Source organism: Brachyistius frenatus, unplaced genomic scaffold (genome assembly GCF_029030835.1).
Source record: "Brachyistius frenatus isolate BFR_SWC_R1_liver_20210118 unplaced genomic scaffold, ASM2903083v1 Contig_440, whole genome shotgun sequence".
Classification (NCBI taxonomy): Eukaryota; Metazoa; Chordata; class Actinopteri; family Embiotocidae; genus Brachyistius; species Brachyistius frenatus.
Window position 1 is genome coordinate 10,532 of NW_027211039.1, and position 19,346 is coordinate 29,877.

The 19,346-nt window shown below is 46.8% G+C and overlaps 1 long non-coding RNA gene across 4 annotated transcripts; it reads right to left on the minus strand.

Annotated features, from left to right (window-relative positions):
- Positions 1-4,338: 4,338 nt before the first annotated feature.
- On the minus strand, positions 4,339-18,641 carry LOC138637202 (uncharacterized). 4 transcript variants are annotated; one of them, XR_011312353.1, is made up of 3 exons: positions 18,459-18,641; positions 5,547-9,513; positions 4,339-5,516 (listed from the first exon to the last, which is right to left on the minus strand). It is a non-coding gene; the product is annotated as an uncharacterized lncRNA (long non-coding RNA). The 4 variants fall into 4 exon arrangements; XR_011312352.1 differs by having other exon boundaries at positions 18,447-18,641; XR_011312351.1 differs by lacking the exon at positions 18,459-18,641 and adding an exon at positions 15,231-15,296.
- Between the last annotated feature and the right edge of the window lie 705 nt (positions 18,642-19,346).

Consider the following 19,346-nt stretch of genomic DNA (forward strand, 5'->3'; position numbering starts at 1 on the left):
CATCCATGAACTTTGCGTGCTCCCCCCCACACACATGCACACGGGGGCACACGGGCACAGTGTGCAGCTATGACCCACAGTTGACCTTTACGGTATGGCCACCCTGTGTAGTAGGGGAAAGGGCCATGAGTGTGATAGGAATAATACCTCCAGCTTGGACGGGGTATTAAAGCCACTCTTCCTCCTAGAATAGCAGCACATTACCACACATGGCTTCCAAAGATATTCAAAAGCTTTGTACTCTCCCTCTTTGTAGTGATGTCTTGTGCACATTCCCAGGCGTCAGAAATAAACTTCTTCTTCTTCCCGTTAGGAATGATGCAAATGACTACAGAAAACACAAGTAGTAATAAACAGGACTAATCCTTCCGTAAAAAAACCCATCTATTTATATTGCAGCTGTGGGATTTCATACTGAGCTAAAAAGAGAGGCATCAATAAAACCGAGTCTGACGTAGCAGATCGCGTATTAGTCTGAAAACCTTTACAGCACCCAGCTCTCCCACTAACCAGCCTTTCATTCCCTAATACGAGAACCATTTACACAGACTCCGAGACCGTCATTGAGACAAGCTCTTTCAAATTACCCCAATTTGGAGCTGCTAGTCTCGCCAATGAAGCCCTGATGTCTTAGAGAAAGGCGAGATTGGCTTTGACTGAATTGTCTACTGTAACCTCGTGCCACCGACTGTAACAGCGGCATTGTTTGGAGCGATCGGGCCACATTATCTTATCACCCCGATTTAATCCTTTCACCCAGTCTAATGAGATAAATGATTTCCTTTTCACTATGTATATAGGGTGAAGGCGGAGATTTAGGATTTAAAGATCATGTGGAGGAAGAAAAGCACTCAGCTTTCAGCCTCTGCAGCGCAGCAGACAGCATAGGGAGCGTTTCCCAACGAATTATGCCAGGTTCCACTTTTACCGCGCGGCCCGCTGCTGCCGCTCATCAAGCACTGAATGGGATATGAGTCAGAGCACTTCTCGGAGAAAGGAGGAGTTCACACAGGGCACGCTCCATTGTCACTTGGGTTTTTTTTGAGAAGGCGGTGCCGTGTCAATCACTGTCAGCGCAGTTTATACTCCTCACTTCATCCACAGAATAATTCTCACAGCAGCATGTAGGCTTTGACATGCTCAGCACTTGACATGTCTTCACGTGGGATTGGGGTGTCATGGTAGGCCGGTTTGACACAGACCAATAGTCGAGGAAGAAAGTGGAGGGAACCCGTTCTGGGAAGATTGCAGTTCTGTTGCCTCATTAGATGGAACCAATTAAGAAGATCTCTGCCTCATTATAAAGGCTGGCCCCTGGGAGACAGCTGGGCCTGTCTGTCCAACTGTTTATAGCTCCCTAGGTGTGTGTCTGTGTGTGTGTGTGTGAGTGTGTGTGTGTGTGTGTGTGTGTGCGCCTACGAGCCGAGGGTGGCTGGACGGGAATCGTGGAGCATCTTGAGCGCCGCATCTCTGCAAGTTTGTCCAATTTTTAATCAGAGGAGAATTAAAAGAAGCCTCGGGGAAGCAGTCAACACATTTCATCAATTTGAATGGGCCACAGCGAAACGCCATATGCTTCAGTATACCGGCGGTCCAGGGAACATACTGTTGCGAGCAGTCGGCATCGCCGCCCTGTCCAGGAAAAATTTTAAAAAAAAAACACAGAAGGCTGAAGCCGCTGATTTTCCGAGCACAATATACGTTTTTAACTAAAATCATGTAAGGTGAGATTTCACTGAATAAAGCACACAACTAAATGCTCCTCTCTGGCAACCCGAGTCGGTCTCTGAGTGATGATGAACCTACGTATCAATAATTAATGAGACCAATACGAAAGGTCAAGCGCACAGCAAGCCTCCTGCCTGACTTGCCACAGATCTGCCTTTGGCTTTACTGCAGAGGCGCTCGCAACAGCAACAACTACTGCAGCAGGAAGGCGGTTTGAGTCCAGCTGGCTTTGAAATAATCAAATGTGAGGATGGCATTGATTCTGCAGTACTGATTTATTTATTTTCTTTACAGAGAGGGGGAAAAAAAAAACCACGCAGAGTCCAGTACTTTATCAGCACTGTGGGCAGTGGAGAGAGATGGAAAAAGAGGATGACTCAGAGGTAGTGGGTGGACTGACACCAGGTGAGACTCTGGCACAGCAGATGGGCAGATTTTCAGCCGCTCAGTCTTTCCATCATGTTGCAGGCAGCTCGCAGAGTGAAGAACACCTACTATTCAATCTGACATTAAACAACAGCGGTGCCATACATCTTCGGTTTTATAGGGAGGACGTAATGCCGTTCAAGTTCAAAACTGCCATTACGTGATACAACAAAGGCTGCACATTAGCGTAGTGATGGAGAGAGGAGGCAGACCAGGGAACATACGTACACACACTTTAGGCCTGATTTAGAGACCCACTATAGTCTGATTTAGTGTTCCTGGGCAACGTAAACTCTCACTATGAAGAGGTGATACATAAAAGATTTTTATTAGAGGAAATATTTCAGCTCGTGCCTGCAGTTTGACACCGACTCTTTCTGATGTCTGAAATATTCATACTTTCAACATAAAATGGCATTCGCCACTGTTAAACCCAACTACTCAGTTAGCTCTGGGGTTTATTTTAAGTGAATGAACTGTGATCTCACACATTGTCAATAGAGCAGGTCTAAAAGTAGGAAACAGCAGATATAAAACTGATTTTAAGGAGTCGAAAAGTGGATTACTGTCGTTTTACTGTAATTTCTGAGTATTCTAAGAATAGTGTCTAAAGTGGGCTTCATCCGTTTCTTCAGCTACGCCCGGAGGGAGCCGGTGAAATGTGGGGATCACAGCACACACACACACACACACACACACACACACACACACACACACACACACACACACACACACACACACACACACACACACACACACACACACACACATATATGTGGGTCAGAGCAGTGGCCCGATTAAAATGCCAGCATGTACCCTCATGTATCAGCGTTCCTGATCGACAGCAGGGGTGCGACATTTAACTGATCAGCAAACATGTTACATCACCGGAAGACAGGAAGTGAAACGATAAATAGTGTACGATGGAAGACAAAGGTGGATTTTGACTTGTTGGTTTTAACAGGAAATAGAAAGTAAAAGTTTAACTGTGTTTAGCTGTGAAACAACTTTCTCATGGCTCAAGTCTGCAAATCACACTGACATGAGTTATTTTAAGTTTTTTTTTTTAGGTATTATTAACAGAAAAGTAAATGTTTTTGCGGTTCTTCCTTTCAGGATCCAACATTTCCAGTCATTCCCGGGCAAAGGACCGTCTCACTAACTGGACCTGGGTCATGAGACAGCGAGCTGAGCTGACTGCCTCCTCCCTCTCTCTTTTATTTCTTCCTATCTTTGGAACTGTTTTATTTTTTTATTTTTTTGGTCAGACCAGCTAGACTGGGGCTGCAGGGTGGAGGCGGTGAAATCACATGGATCAAATTAAATTTGGCGTGGTTTGCACTGGCGAGCGTGCTCGCATGCGTCCGCGTTACGAGGAGGCCTGTTTAAGGAACGGCAGCAGCGGGGGTCTCCGAGGGGCTCATCAAAGCATGCCGCGACCTCTGCAGCCCCACATTAAGCTCAAGTCAGTGCCTCATTGTGTCTGTGTGAATGACCCTGGGGGAACACCAACTCCCGCTGCGCCGCATACATTCCCCTCCACATGTTTGCTCTGCCCAGGGTGTGGCCCAGTTCGAGAGGATTACGCTGAGGAATGTTAGCCGAGCCCATCTTTTAAAGCAAGAGTGCAGAAGGGGGCTTGAGGCCGTGGGCATAAAGTTCATGTTCACCGCAGCTTCTTTAAAGACCCCCCCTCCCAAAAAAAATGCATTCAGCTCAGAGGGCGGAAAGATACAGTAAAAATCCCCAAAAAGTCTGTCTTTGGCCTACATTAGTGTTTCGGTTCCACTGTCTGGTTTCTGTGGGGCAGCAGATTAACTCCAGGTTGCAAACACCTTAATAATCGATTAAAAATGATTTTACAGGTAGGAAAGCCCTTCTACTTCCACTGCCTTTCTTTACCCCTGAGCTTGAATTACCTGATCTCGTCCCTCCTTTCCAGGTTCCCTTGCTTCTTTATTTACGGGTTGCAGCCATCCCACGCCCCACAAAAAAAAAAAAAAAAAAAAACACTTACACGTTTTTTTTTTTAAGCAGACTCCGGATTAAGATGTTCTTACCAAGTGAGGGAAACCAGGGCGATCCACCCCCTTTTTGACAACTTCACAAACATGATCCTGCTGAGATGCAGCAGACTTATTTCCCGACCACACACACACCACACACACACACACCCACACACACACACAGCCACCCACCCACCCCCACCCACACACACACCAGCACCACTTCTCAGACGACTGAAGCTCAGTCGAGTGTGATGGTCACCTGGAAAAATGTGACCGGCACAAAAAATAAAAATGCAGGAGAGAGAATCTAAACAGCATGCTGTGTATGCTGCTCTTATGTAAGACACCTTCAACACGCACTGCATGTCTAAAAAACATCTCTGGTTTTGTATGTATGTGTAAAATGTGCTTTCTGCAGTGAGGAAAAAAAACGCTATTTCAAAGACAATCTCTTCACGAGCTGCTTATTTTTACTGGTTTAGTCTATTTTCTGCTTTATTTAAAGTATACGTGTGTGTGTGTGTGTGTGTGTGTGTGTGTGTGTGTGTGTGTGTGTGTGTGTGTGTGTGTGTGTGTGTGTGTGTGTGTGTGTGTGTGTGTGTGTGTGTGTGTTATGCATAATCACAAGCAGTCAAAAACATTAATTTGTGGAGATAAACAGTGTTTGGCTTTAAAAGCCAGAAGTACAAGCCACAGCCTGCACTAAAGAGAATGAACAGGACGGGAGAGATACGCATCGACTGACGGCTAATGTCTGAGGCACAGTCAGTGTGACATCATCACATGACCGGCGTGATTACATTTACTCCATTAAGGTGGGTATTCTCGCTCATTTCCTACGGGCCCCTCCTCCATCTCATCCCCGCCGCCACTCCTCTGTCACGGTTTCCATGGTCACGGTGCAACAAGTATCAGGGAGCTTAAAGGGAAATGGCCTCGACGCATTTGTGACGCCAGTGGAGACGCGGTGCTGCTCCTGTTGATCATCCAGTGACTCGTGTTAAGGTTGGAGGAGAAGGAGGGGTGGAAGAGATTTTGAGTACATTAAATTATGTGCAGTTTTAAAAAGTCAGATGTCAGTTCTTGTTTGTTGAGCTGCAGTCAAAACGTCAGGCACAACCACACGGCTTCACCCTTTGTTTGATGAACTAATGGGGGATGTATCTTGTGTATATCAGATACCTGTATGGAGGCCATCTAATGTTGACATAATACAATTTGCATTCTTATGAGACATTTAAATGCCATGTTGTCTGGCAGTCACCAAACCTGTCTGAACATGTTTCATTTGCATGTCATTGTCAGAGATGAGCTCAGCAGCGCAGCAGATGTGTGGACTATTACAGAGAACAGCTGAACATGAACATGAACATGAACATGAACATGAACATGAACATGAACATGAACATGAACATGAACTGGTGTCTCCTCGGCCAACAGGTCCCACTGCTGTTTGTGCTGCTGCGGTCACATGTTCATCTCAAGTCTCCGTGGAAACGAACGATACCTTGTAAGCCATCTCGTGCCATAGCGACCAAATGTGACTACAGCGGCTTGTCCTATTTTGAGAGATGACAAATGTAGCATGGAGAGACTATTTCTAAAGCCCACAGTGTAGAGGAGCATGGGACAAAAATAATCCCCTTGACGTTACACTATGGAAACGCTGAGAGCAGCACGGTGGCAGGATGCTGCGAGCTTTACGATGGAGAAAGCAGGAGCGACTTCTCGTCGTCACGTGACCCATGCAAAGCACGCTAACAGAAAATGCAAAACCCGGTATTTCACCCCTCCCGCTCACACCTGAATGAAACTTGTGCAATTCATCTGCCTCCGACTTCCCCGCTCAGAAATCTGAAAAGCCGGGTTGTTCCTCAGGTCTCGTGGATAAAGACGGATGCCCACACAAGAGCGGTAACTCAGTTAGCCTCTCAAATTGAATTTATACCCTGAAAAAAATATACCAAGCACTTATGTCTTCTCTGCTTCTTGCCACGAGCAATGACAGCAGCCTTTCTGCTTCGACTTTGAAATTAATTACACCTTTTAAAAGCTGCGTCGCAAAGGATGGCTGCCAAGAGTAAGAGACAACTGTGATTTACATCATCTCAAGCCATTGGTCATGAGATTTTTTTTGATCACTACAGGCAAAACACTTTAGGTAAAGAAAAAGTCAATATTATTGTGGTCGGTTTCAAAGACGAGGCTGAACGAGAGTTCAACAAGGAGTCATTGCGGTCGCTGGACTGTTTTTACAAACTTTGCCCGAACGCTCAAATTCTCCGCCGAGTCGGCGTGCTCGCCCGACGAGCGCTTCGCTTCTCTTCGAGCGTTACCTTTCACATGTTTGTGAAAAGGAGTCTTCTGATCATCGGCCAAGTCACGCCTGGCAGCGCGCACAACCCCGCCACGATAACTCTATCAGATGAGAAGACCCAGGAAGATGATACGGGCGTAATGGGGTGAAAATCGGCCTGCCGTGGAGCGAAACACATTCCCTAATGCATAATAAAGCGTTCATTCTCTTAGCTGTCACGAGGGAGAAGGGCTGAGTTGGAGCTAAAAGTACAGAGAATCCTGTATTCTCCTTCTGTCACTGGGTTGTGTGGCGAAAAAGAGGGAGAGAAAGTGAAATTAAATCTCTTTGTTCTGTCCGTACATTTAACGATTCAGCTGCATTAGTGGTTGAAGCTGATCGGATGACCCAAAGCAGGTGAAGCAGAGATCCCGCTTCCCCGATCGGACTAAAAAACAAAAACAAATCTACAGCCTCTTCATGCTCTGTACGCTGAGATACATATGATGTAGGAATTACCACGGGACTGAAATGTCGTTAAGCGTAACCTAAATAAAATGTGGCTCCAGTATGAAGTCCGGCTTGTCGTCAAGCAGCGGACGAATCACGGCATTCGCAGGGGTTCCATGTTCGGCCTCGCAAGGCGCAACAACAAATCAATCCTGATTAGTCAGCTGTTTGCTCGTTAAACCATAACAGTAGAAACAGCTCACAGAAAAAACCTGGCAGCTGTGAAGGAACGTCACTCGATGGCTGACTGCGAACAATAACTTCAGCGAGCCTCGCGAGGAGCGACGTCTTCGCCAAGAAAGCAGCTGGTGGCGCCGTAAAAAGCCGTTTGTTTTCAACAAATAAAGTGACCGCGAGCGAGCGAGCTGGTGTGAAGGGAGATTTTACACCATCGGTTTCAGGAAGGTTAATAATTCAATTTAAACCACCATTTTGTATTTAGCAAATACCTACCACGCTGAAATAATAGCAGCTCTTAGCTTTATCTAAATTTATCAACTGACCTTGAACATAACCTTGAACAATGTGACATACGCTCTGCTCACATTGCAGCCTATATATGAAACGCAGCTACAGTTCACTTAAAAAAGACAAAACTCCTCACAGTGCCAGTGTGCTGCTCTACTTTCTTTGGCTATTTATCAGTGTCACTGCTGGGTTCTTTTTTTTTTTTTTTTCCACACTGCTTGAAAATAATAGGTTGGTGTAGGATCCATCTTATTTGCAGCATGTGGGGGATTGGGGGGGGGGGGGGGCTCGTGCGTGTGAATCGACCTTGTTGTAATTGGGGAGACTTTAAAGTGTCTGGTGTTGAACTAATTTGAGATGTTTTTCCATTGTGACGCCGCAAACTGTTGAATAATAAGTGCATCTAACGTAAGAAATATAACAGCAGCATAAGTTCTGATAAATGGGGTCAACGGATAAATAACAGGCTGGATAAGGAATTTATTCCTTATTAAAGGAATAAATACTGCAGCATGGATTTAACGCCATTTTCATATTTACTATCACGTAATCTGCCTAAAACCAGACAAAAAGCAGAATAATCACATCTTGAAGACACCTTTCTCCTGAATCCGTGAGAAGCACTCATCACAAAACAAGCTGTGGAGTGTTTATGTTGTGGGTTGGTTGCATGTGACAGCTGACATGCATCCAGGAATAGAAACCCTGGAACGACTCGAGGCGATCGGATGTTGGCCCACAAGTACAGATGATGGACGAGTCACGGTAACACTAGAACTTACCGTATAAAAACACCAGATACGCACACACACACACACACACACACACACACACACACACACACACACACACACATCTGTGGTGACAGTGACATGACAACAGACCTCTCTGGCCTTTCGCTTCATAGGTCAGACTGGTCTGCTAACTGCAGCGCAGCATGGAGACCTGACACACATGCTAATTTGAGCAGACAACCTACACCCGCTGACCATTAGGAAACGCGGAGCTGTAGCATTTTACGTCACGTGCTATATTCGGGCTGCAGAGATATGATCCAGTCCTTCGTACTTGTTTTAAACACTTCCATGGAGTTGTGTGTGAAGTGAGAGTAGAAGACGATTGATGATTTCTTTATTTCTTACCTTTAGCGAGTCGAAGCAGGCGATCACCCTCCCGTTCTCCACCTGGCAGCTTTTGGGTGGGTGGGCGAATTTGCATTCTTCATCGCTGCGTGAACAAGTCCCTCTCTGAAACTGCCGGCACACTTCCAGGGTCAGCCATTTTGTGTCCCGTATCGAGGCAATGTTTAGAGCCATGTCAACAGCACTGGCTGTGGAGCCGAGGTGGAGTGGAGCCACTTGTTTTTAAAGGAGGAGGCGATCCCTCTGAGGAGGTGTTTTCAGTGATCCAGTTAAAAAAAAAAAGTTTAAAAAAAAGTTTAAAAAAAAAAGTCAAACACACAACAACTAAAAGTGATAGAGCATGTAGGTATCAGTGATCTGCTTCAGGTCAGTGGATGAGGTTTGTCCTTGCAGACGGGGAAGCGGAGGTAATGGGCTGGCAAAGGCTCTGTGACCTCAGCATGGGACTGCACTACGGCGCTGCTGTGGAGTTTGTCAGTCAAACGGCTAATTGTTCATCAATCAGTCAGTCTCAGGTGCAGACCTCTGACGAAGCAGAGGGGGGCATGCTCGGAGACAAGCTCTACTGGTTGTACCAATGTGCCCAAAATGTCCTCTGTATGAGTGATGATATCTTTGCGAGGGTGGATGTCGGGTGCTATTTTGAGGTACAATGGCACAGTTTAGGACAACACAAAGGTTTGTGGCTTTTCTATCGTTTAGAAGTCGTCAGTACGTACTCTCTCTGAGCTTTGGCACCTCGGCCAGCGGTGCAGCAGCTCCACCTCTTCGCTCCGCGCAGAGCACAGGTGAGGACAAACACGGGTCAGGGGGCGCCCGCGGCCGAGCTGCGTCCCGACACGACTGCAGAAGGGAAAAATCTGGAGCCTCTTCAGAAACACTCGGGGATCTTCAAGTAGGGAGGTTGTCTCACAAGGCACTTTCTGTCTGTGATCTGAGATGGAGAAGGACAGACAAAAAAAAGAAAAAAAAGAGATGAGAAACAGGGTGAGATTGTTTTCACTGAGAAAATGGCTCTAACCATGATAGGCAACAATTCACCTAACAGACTTCAACAGGCATTGTTTTGCATGTCAATCTGAATTTGTGTAAACTGTCCCAAAGGGCTGCTCGCTCCAAAGGGTACAGGGCTGATAAACCGGAGAAAAAGGGAGCTGTGAGGTTATTCAGGAGCCACTTGAGTCTAAGTCCCTGAGTCACTGCTGTGTACCTTTTGTACAAGGTGACTACAAGCCCGCTGGCTTTTCCAACATATCGCATACAAAAGAATGGCAGAAAGCCTCTGTGCTATGAGACAGTGGACAAGAGCACGGAGTCAGAGCAGAGATAGGAGGGAGGAAAAAAAAAAAAAAAGCCCGAGGGTCCAACCCGCCCTGTAGAGCCATGCATGGAGGGGACGGCTCGGCCAATAGAAAACCGCGCGGCGCAGCACTATTCCGGGCAGCCGTCCAGCAGCCGGAGAGGGACCGAGACAGATGCATATGCCAGTGCCAGACACGATTATGACGCTGCCCAGTGTCCCTGCAATATCCACCGGTCTCCCACCATCCAAATTAGTACCGGCTCATTGACAGCGGCCTGTCAATTCACATTCATGGAGGGGAAGGTACGTATGTGTGCTCCCCGGCCTCGTCCCGTGAAGACGCCGGTCCCTGTGCCTGGTTGTTGTCTGAAGGAGAGAAGGAGGCGGACAATTGGTGGAGAAACAACCCGAGGAAGTGACCTCTTAGCTTTGAGCGTACGAAATCCATTACCAAGCTACTGCGCAGGGAGCTCTTTTCTTGGCACATCTGGAAATGTTTTTCAGCTAAAAGGGGGGCGGCGAAAAGGGGGCTGAGGACACCAGACTGAGGGAGGAGAAAGAGAAGGGTTGTTAAAAATCTAGAGCTCTGGTTAAAAGACTACCCTTTTACTGGGTCACATGTATAAAAGTAGGTAGGGAAAACAGACGAGACGAGAAGCAAACACCAAGGAACTGTTGTTGTATCACGAGAACAACATATTGAACGACCTCGGATGGCAAACGACAGGCTTCACATGCTAAAGACGGCAAGTTGAGACTTGTACGCCCATCTACGCTACTGTCTGAAAGTCAGAAATATCACAGTGAGAAACCCCCCAAAAATATCCATATGGAGAAATGGCTTTCAAGAGAAACATCTGTCAGGTTTATTTTTATCTTGATGACACATAGGTTGATATTTCTTAGACAACTCGTGGCAGAAAAGATGCTTCCCCTTGAAATCACCCACCAAGCCTATGTATTAAGAGCATTGTCTAGCTAATCATATCGTCCCACTTTAGTGCTGATCATGTGAAATGAGATCAGAAGCTTCCTCGTCCGATCGTACTGACGCCCGGGCTCCGCTCTCCAAGGCAGGATATAATTTCACATCATCTCCCCAGGGGGAGAGCCAATCGCTGCAGAAGAGACAGTCAGGTAAGAATCATGTCAGATCTGACCTTTAACAATTAATCCCTTCTTATTTTTAGAAGCCATAAGAAGTCTGTGATCAAGCTAACCTAGTTTGTCAGAAATGTGAGGAGGGACGACGGCGCCGTATCTCCGAGAAGTGACTGGCCTCGAATGATGGAGCGAGTTTAGGAGGAACGGTTGGAAAACAGCCACCGAGTGAATCGTTTTTTATATTTATATGGAGAAAAGCATTGAAATCAAACAGGATGTCGATATGGATGAAGGTCTGAACAGTTCACAGACAACATTCAAACACGGACGCGTACCATATGGGCGCAAATGCCATCAGCAGCGAGTCCACGGTTGGATTTCCGGCCGGCCAGCCCGTTATTGCAGATCATTCTCCTGCTCTATTTCCCCACATTTCCTGTCTGTCTCTTCTCCTCCTATCTAATAAAGGCACAGAAAAACACTTTCTAAAATTCAAACAACGTTTGTCAGGACAGATATTCAGAACAAATGGCGAGGCCTGAAGATCAGACGGACCCCTGTGTGGGCGGTAGGACGATAAAAAAACATGCAGGAACATGACTGCGAGTCTGTTTTCATGCTGTATGGAACTATTGTACGTTATGTTTGAGCTCTCGGGGGAATTTAACTGCCGTCAAAGCAAATGTTTATTTGCACATTATGTTGCTGCAGTTGTTTGCCACAAAATCGACAGAGAAACTCGTCTCTGATCAATTCTGAGGGAAAAAAACTGTCAATAAAAAGTAAAGAACGATCTCAGTGGCAGCGTGACATCATCCATTTATATGCTTCATGCTTTGCAAACAAATAAAAGTAAATGAATCAGTTGTGAAAATGGTTAATAAATGCAGCCCCGGTAGCCTTTTAAAAGATGTATATCTCATGGTGAAATGATGCTGATGTGGCACGCTGGCCGATACCAGGCTCTCTTCTGCAGCCACGTCTGAACCCTCTCACATCTTTGAAACACAGCAAAACCCCTGCTGGAAGACAAATTGTCATCCCGGGGTGAAAACTGTTACCTCTCGTATAATAACATCCAATCCAACCAGTGTGACGAACTCAAACACACAGTGGGAGAAATGTGCTGCGAGATGATGACTCGGCGTATGCGGTTTGAGTTTAGGCTGATTGGACAGGATGTCTCTGGCTTGGCTAAGGTTAGCTTAGCGTCTGCTTGGTCAGTGGCTGCACTCTGAGGACAACGCTCCCGATATGAAAGGGCAGACGGGCAGATGGTCAGCAGGTAGGAAAGAACCACGCAGCATGTTCTGACCACCGCTGTCGTGCAGAGGATGTCCACACCGAGCACTAAATCATTTTAATGCCACCTCGAGGTAAAATGTGGATGACATTTGGTTCAGACCTCAGAGATTAGGCCTCCTGTCGACCCTCACAACTGAACCAGGCTCTGTTGCTGCAGTTTTGAGAGAGCTACCAGGTGCAGAAAATTGCATTGCAGCTATTGCATTGCGCAGAAATTTGTGAAGGACTAGTATAATCATGTGGCTCTCACTGCAATGAAACGGATATCATAATTTTTAGACCTGCCGCTGTGGGTGTGAATGTTAATATGGCTGTTCACAGGGTTTTCTCGTGGCGACCGAATCTTTAATCCCGACAGTATCATCCATCCTCCCGCAGCCAGACGGGAACATATCTTAAATAAAAGCTAATGAGCCAAATTGTGCACATTAGTGTTTATGCCATCAATCGTTAGTTCCTGAGACTGTGGAGGAAGACTTTGTCCCCTCCGTGTCCCGTACAAACAGACAGGGTGACCTGATAAAGCAGGATAGAGATGTAAAGAGAAGCACCACAGTGCTAGACTTTATGGATTACTGACGCTTACGAAGGCCAGCTGGCAGACGCATTATCTTGGTCAGTCTGCTTAATTGAATGAGAGTCAGCGGGACTGGGGTGTCTCGAGTGAAAGTCATTGGCTTGACCTCTGAATACCTCGTATGTAACCCATTAGTCTGGTATCTGTGCGCTGCAGTTTATCTTAGCCGCTTGTATTTGTCCAGCACAGACGATAAGCTACCTGGTTTCTATTGGTCGGCGGGCTTTTTGATAAACGTTCGCCGCGGAGTCGGCCAGGTGTCGCCGGCAAAATGAAGTAGAAACACAAACGGGCGTGACGGAAGAGCGCCCGAGCAGGGTACCTGAGTGGCCGCATTTCCATTTATTACCATTTTATGCTGGCAAGCTGCAGTCGTATGGTCATTTGCATTGCCAAGAGGAACAAGTGGTCAATGTTTTTCAAGGCTGCGGAGAGAGAGGGCCTCATTGTAGAGGGGAAATAGGAAAATGTTCAGTTTCCAGTGAGTAATGGAAAAAGAGTGAGCCGTGTAGTTAAGGCTTTATCAAAATGTTCTCCATCCCTAACCGAGCTAACGCGGCTTTCAGGATGACATCACCGGCTGCAAAATGTTCCTTTGCATCTTCCAGAGAGGATCAGAGCGCGGCTGTAACCTGTAGCCTAATTCGTGTTTAATACTATAGAGGTTGCGATGCTTATGAAATTGTCTTAGGCATAATCTACGGATCCCCTGAGATCCATATCATCAAGTACCATTAGCGATAAGGATGGGTGAGTGAGCTCAGCAGAGGCTACACCAGGACTAAGCTATTGTTCAGAGGCAACACAAGAAGCGTTTCACAGAGTCAGCAGGTGCCCCATATCATAATAGCCTTAGCTGAAACACAGTGACCCGAATAGCCCTGCTCATGATATAGGACTGAGCTTCCTCATCACTGCTCCGTTTCATGGAGCAAAATTCATTTGTTTATGTTTTTATAGGCACTTGATTGAGAAAAAGTTTCAGATTTCTTGATTGATATCAGTCCCTGCACTCAGGAAATGGATTTGTTTCCCCGTTTAAGTGTTCCTCTTCTCCCTGGTTAACCACGGGGACTCAGGCAAGTCATCAACTAATTATAAGGCTGCAGGCAGCAAGAGGTGAACAGCGCTGTTCAGATACTGGATGGGAGTCTCTGGTCTCGTGAGCAAAACCCTGCAGAAATACCTCCTGTAACTGCTTTCAGGTCTTCTGATATTTTATGTATCCTAAACTCAAGAATAGAAAAGATCAAACCAGATTAAAATGACCGTACATTTCAATACTACGTAGAAAACATCAAATGAATAGAAATCTACAGCCTTTAAAACGAATGCACTTGAAAACTTAAGAGCTGAATGATTCAGCAAACTTGCCCTCGTGTCACAGAGCAATCAGACGACCCTTTCATGCAGAGGAAGTCTGCAAAGCCTACCCAGCACTAAATCCTTCTAATACCATCTTGAGGTACAATTTACATGAGAGTCAATTCAGAATAAGGGGATTTCTCGCTGGCAAAGTCTTGCAGGAAAGACCTGAGTGCTTGCCTGAGGTTTTTCCCCATTCTTTCCTCAACAGGAAGGGCTGGACTGATGTCCCGTTTTAGAAAAACACCCACTTCCCTCTTGATCCGCAGCCAGACGTATGACACCACGCTGGCCTTTTCCACAGCAAAGCGAGGATGTCCACATGCCTTGACCGCACCGGGCACCGCCGTCTAAATCTAAATGTAAGCAGACAGCGGAAAGCCGGGGACACGACAACCGGGGCCCTTCGAACTCAAAAGGTTAATTATGATGTGAGGCCTTATAAGTTCCAGCTCGTTCAGGCCAATCGGCTATTTCTGTCCACGTACATAAAGAGCGCCACAACATCAGACTCCGCTCTGTACAAACAACCTTTGCCCGCAGCTTGTTATTTGGAAAATTTGCACACCAAGTTATGAGGACAAACTTTGTGGGGCGAATGCAGCACAACACCACGAGTTCTTTCGCTAGACGGTGAAAAATATGTAGCCCATGTGGCAAAAACAAAAAAAAAGGAGCTCCTGACATTTGTGGATGGGGTGGGGGAGCAGGAGGGGGGAGAGAGTCGACCGCTGTGATAACGCCTCTCCCGCAGGAGCCGAAAGAGAAAGTCCATTACAGGACGGGGAACTGCAATGAAGGCAGTTGCTGCGTGGCTGAAAGCTCCCGCTGCTGCCGTGCATTCATCAGCCAGGCACTCTTTCTCTCACACAGATCAAACATTGCCTCTGCTCCCTCCCCACCCAGACTGGTATGCAGCACACTGCAGCAAAACTCCTGGACAAAAAAAAAGAAAAGCAAAAAGAAACAGCCAGCCAGTATGCCGGTTCTTTCCCACCTCGTTCCACTGGGTCCCGTCGCCTCCGTCAGTCTGCCGTCCCAAACGCAGGAGGCACCCGGTGCTCCCGTGACACTGAGCTGCAGCAGCGCTCCCCTCAGCCTCGGCTACTGGAGTTAATGACCATGTGAACTGTTGTCATTCCTCGCAAGCTGCCGAGTGCTGCAGCCGGAGGTCCATGCCGACACAGGGATTTTCTCTCAGTGTCTCTCTCTCGGCCACAGAGCGAGGAGCGAGGGAGGCAGGCGGGCAGGCAGGAAGCAGGAGAGTGTCTACTCCAACTATCTGGCTCAAACACCCCCCCCCCCCAACACACACACACACACACACACACACACAAGCCAGCCCCTTCCTGCCCACCAGCCTGTGGCAAGGCCCCGCCCCTTAACAGCTCCAGCCAATGAAATGCCAGCTCCTTTAAATCACAGCTCTCCATTGGAAGAGAGCGGACGAAGTGATGGGGTGAAAACTGCGCTTACAGTAACAACCCCTGAATGCTGATCTTAGAAAGGTATTTCCCCGATTTCATGGCCGGCTCAGCGAGCTCTAACATCGTGTATTCTTTTCCAATCTTATCCAAGTGAGCTTTGATTATATCCAAATTCAAATTATCACCGTTTCTAATAGGAAACGAGCTCAGAGCTCAGGAGTGGAGAGACGAGAGGTGTTTTGTCATATAGAAAAAAGAAAAGAAGCCGTAATCAAAGTGTTGCTGCGGTTGCACACTGAAGATCAGCCGTGTCCTTGTCTATGTTCTATGATCACATCTAACACCCCCCCCCCCAGGAAACAGGAGCACTGCACCTCCTCCCCCTCACGATCCTCCACGACCTCCCCTCAGCATCCGTCCTCTACACTCATCTACTCCTCCATCCAGACACCCCTCTCCTCCTTCCTCCCCCCCCCATCCCTCACCTGTATACTTCCCCACATTTCTGTGAGCTATCTTTCAAGCTCAATTTCAATCCAATTCTTTAGTTTACTGGACTGGAAAATTACACAATAGTGAACATTTCTGTTATTGTTGCATCAGAATTTGCTTGGGGGAAATTAAATTAAAAAAAAAAAAAGGTAGCTGGCTGGCTGGCTGGGATTGGGAGGTCTTGGTCGCCCCCCACCCCCCACCCCCCTCCCTACACCCAGCTGATGACATGCTGGCTGGCATCATATGAGCCGTGAAACCGGAGCGTCACAGAACTGATGAGTCAGAGATTCAGCTTCATGACTTTTCGATCCAGATTCAATAGAACAGCTGTAGCGTCTGTCTGTCTCTCTTTTCCTCTGTCTCATACAAAGGTTGTGAATGACGCCGCAGCCTGGGTGTTTCGTTGACATCAATGAGGATAAACACGCTTTTGCAGCGCCGCGATCAACAAACCTATTTTCTGTCTGATTATGGTTTGATATATATATATATTTATTTTTTCTGGGGGGGGGGGGGTCGGGGTGATTAATCTCTCCAGCATGAAAAAGCGTCTTCCTCAGCAAATTATTCAGAAGACTGACGTCATTTTAGGCATCGACGGCACCTGTAGGGAAATTACTCAGAGAGTCATTCTGGTGTTGCATGAGGAACGATCGGGGAATGTCAGCCTTTTGTGAAAAGCCACCCCCAAAAACAAAAAAAAGTGTCACCTTACAATGTGGTCTCACTCCGCCGTGTCTCGTACGCAGGTGCCGGAGATTAAATGAGCAGGAACGCTCCTTGACGGCAAACGTGACCAGAAAAAAAGAACAACTCAATATCATTCATGCGGAACAACTTCCGGGCCGGCCTGCTCCATCACCGCAGATAGATGAGGCGTATCAATCTCTCATTTGGCTGCAACCGACTTCCCGATAACTACATCACTGAATAACTGTCAATAACTGTATAACAAGCCGTGCCGGTTGCTAATTTCCAATGGCAGACCTCAGATACCCTACCTCCTAAATAGATTTGTCCGACAGGAAAACAAACAAAAGCCTGGCAGACAAACAAGCCGAGCTACTTCCTTCCCACATGGTATCCCCTCCCCTCTTATTATCCCTGTCCTGTTTGACCCCAAACGGCTTGGCTCGCTCACACACGGCCAGATTTAGGATTCTGTGGCCCAAAGCGGCTTCGTTTTCACAACACAAAAGGAGTATTCTGAAACAATGGCTAATTACAGAACATGAAGACTGATGGGTTAAAGCCGTGTTTGAGAATTCTTCCCATTATTACGACGGAGGAGAAAACAAATAAATAAAATAAAAAAAACGCTCAGAAATAGGGCACCAAAGACAGATCAATGAGAAGGCAGCTGTCTTTTTCTATTATTAGCCGTAATCAAATACCAAGCAGCAAAGAGAAGTGCTTCCTTCCGCTGGAAGCCCGTTCTGTCCACATCAAGTTCACGTGACGACTTACAATAAACAGGAGAGATCAATGATCAATGCTGCATTCAAACTATTGAAAAGTAAAGACAATAAAACCACTTTAGTCAAATTCATTCTCGCTTGGAATCAAACTGTTTATTATTGTTCTTGTTATTTTTAAACAAACAAAGTCCCATTTGATGTGTGTTGTGTATCACTGCTGTTGTGTGCTGGTGAACACAGTATGTCCCACACCAACAGAACCACCGGTCCATTTGAAAACTGTAATACCTGCTGGCCTACTGCAACCAGTCTGTGCTGGGATGCTCCTTTGCGTTTCCAGAAGCACCAATTATTGCACATGACCCAGCAGGAGCCCGATCAAAACTTATTCACCTTCCCCATGTGTACAGCCTCTTGCTCAGTAAAGCTGCAGCAGATTAATTAGCGCTGCTTTGTTTTCTTCAAACCATTAATTGAGGTAATATTTAATTTGCTGCCTTTTAAACATTTGCATTAAACGCAACAGCCGCTTTTGCTGCATGCTGCAAGTATGCATGCAGTTAATAGCTGAATAAAGTCACGTGTCTTGAGTTGTGATCAAAGCTGTGCCCTGCAGATTTCACCAGTGTTACTACATCATAAGAAGCAGCATGTCGCTGCAGGAGACATTCATCGTGTCCACATGTCACGATTCAACCTGCTTCTCCTGCAGCTGCTCTGATTAGCTCGTGGGCAGTGATTAGGAGCTAGCATAGCGAACCAGCCATCCCGTAATATTTCCCACAACAAGTGTGTGAGAGCTGAAAAAAAAACACAAATACGAAATAAAAGGCTGCCAGCGTTACCTGCTAGGCTAACTACCTGCGAGCTCACCTGATGACGTACCTGTCGCATCCAGCTGCTGTCGGTGGGGGGAGGGGGGGGGACCGGGGGACTCAGGACGGCGGACAAAACGGTCTCCCGGCTGGACACTTGTCGCTATGTCTTCTTGTGTGTGTGTGTGTGTGTGTGTGTGGGAAAGAAAAAGTTTCTTTCCTGCCTCGGAGCGGGTTTCAGCGCGACGCGGTCCGTCGCTACGCGCTAGCTCGCTAACTACTTTTAAGGCTCGGCCAGGAAGCAACAAGCGATTTTGACAGTTGGAGGGCCCGTTGAACGCGCTCCGCCGGGGGGGGGGTCACCGCTGAGCTCTGGACACACACCGCGCCTTCATCCTCTCGTGTTTGAGCGATTGTTCGCTGCAACCGCAATATTTAGTCATCCTCGTTATACTGTCACGCTACGCGTGGTCGATTTGAACGTGTTAAATCTACTTCTATCGGATAAACAAGACAAGTCCCACCCTACGGTACATATGGTACAGTCCAGAGAGAGCAAAGGGAGGGAGGGGAGAGGGGAGGGGGGGATGCGGAGGGTGCCTGTTACCTAGGAAACAACAGTGAATCTCCCTGGGGGAGAAGATGTGGTCATGTCTGTCAAAGTAGCCTGCAATGGACAAGATGCAAACATGACAACATATTTCAGTTTATTCTGTTATAGTCCATTAATCCAGCTCATTTATAACACTTGATTTATTTATGACTGATGTACAACCTCCTCTCTTGTTATTATTGAACATTTTCTTTTCATCCGAGTCATTTCTTTGAGTTGACCTTTCCTGAATATGAACCCTTCTCATAAACGCTGTGTGACGGGTTGCAGATGTATTGTTACACGTTGTTGTCTTTCAAAATAAACCCCGCAACAGACGTGATAGAAATGTAATATCCTTCATGA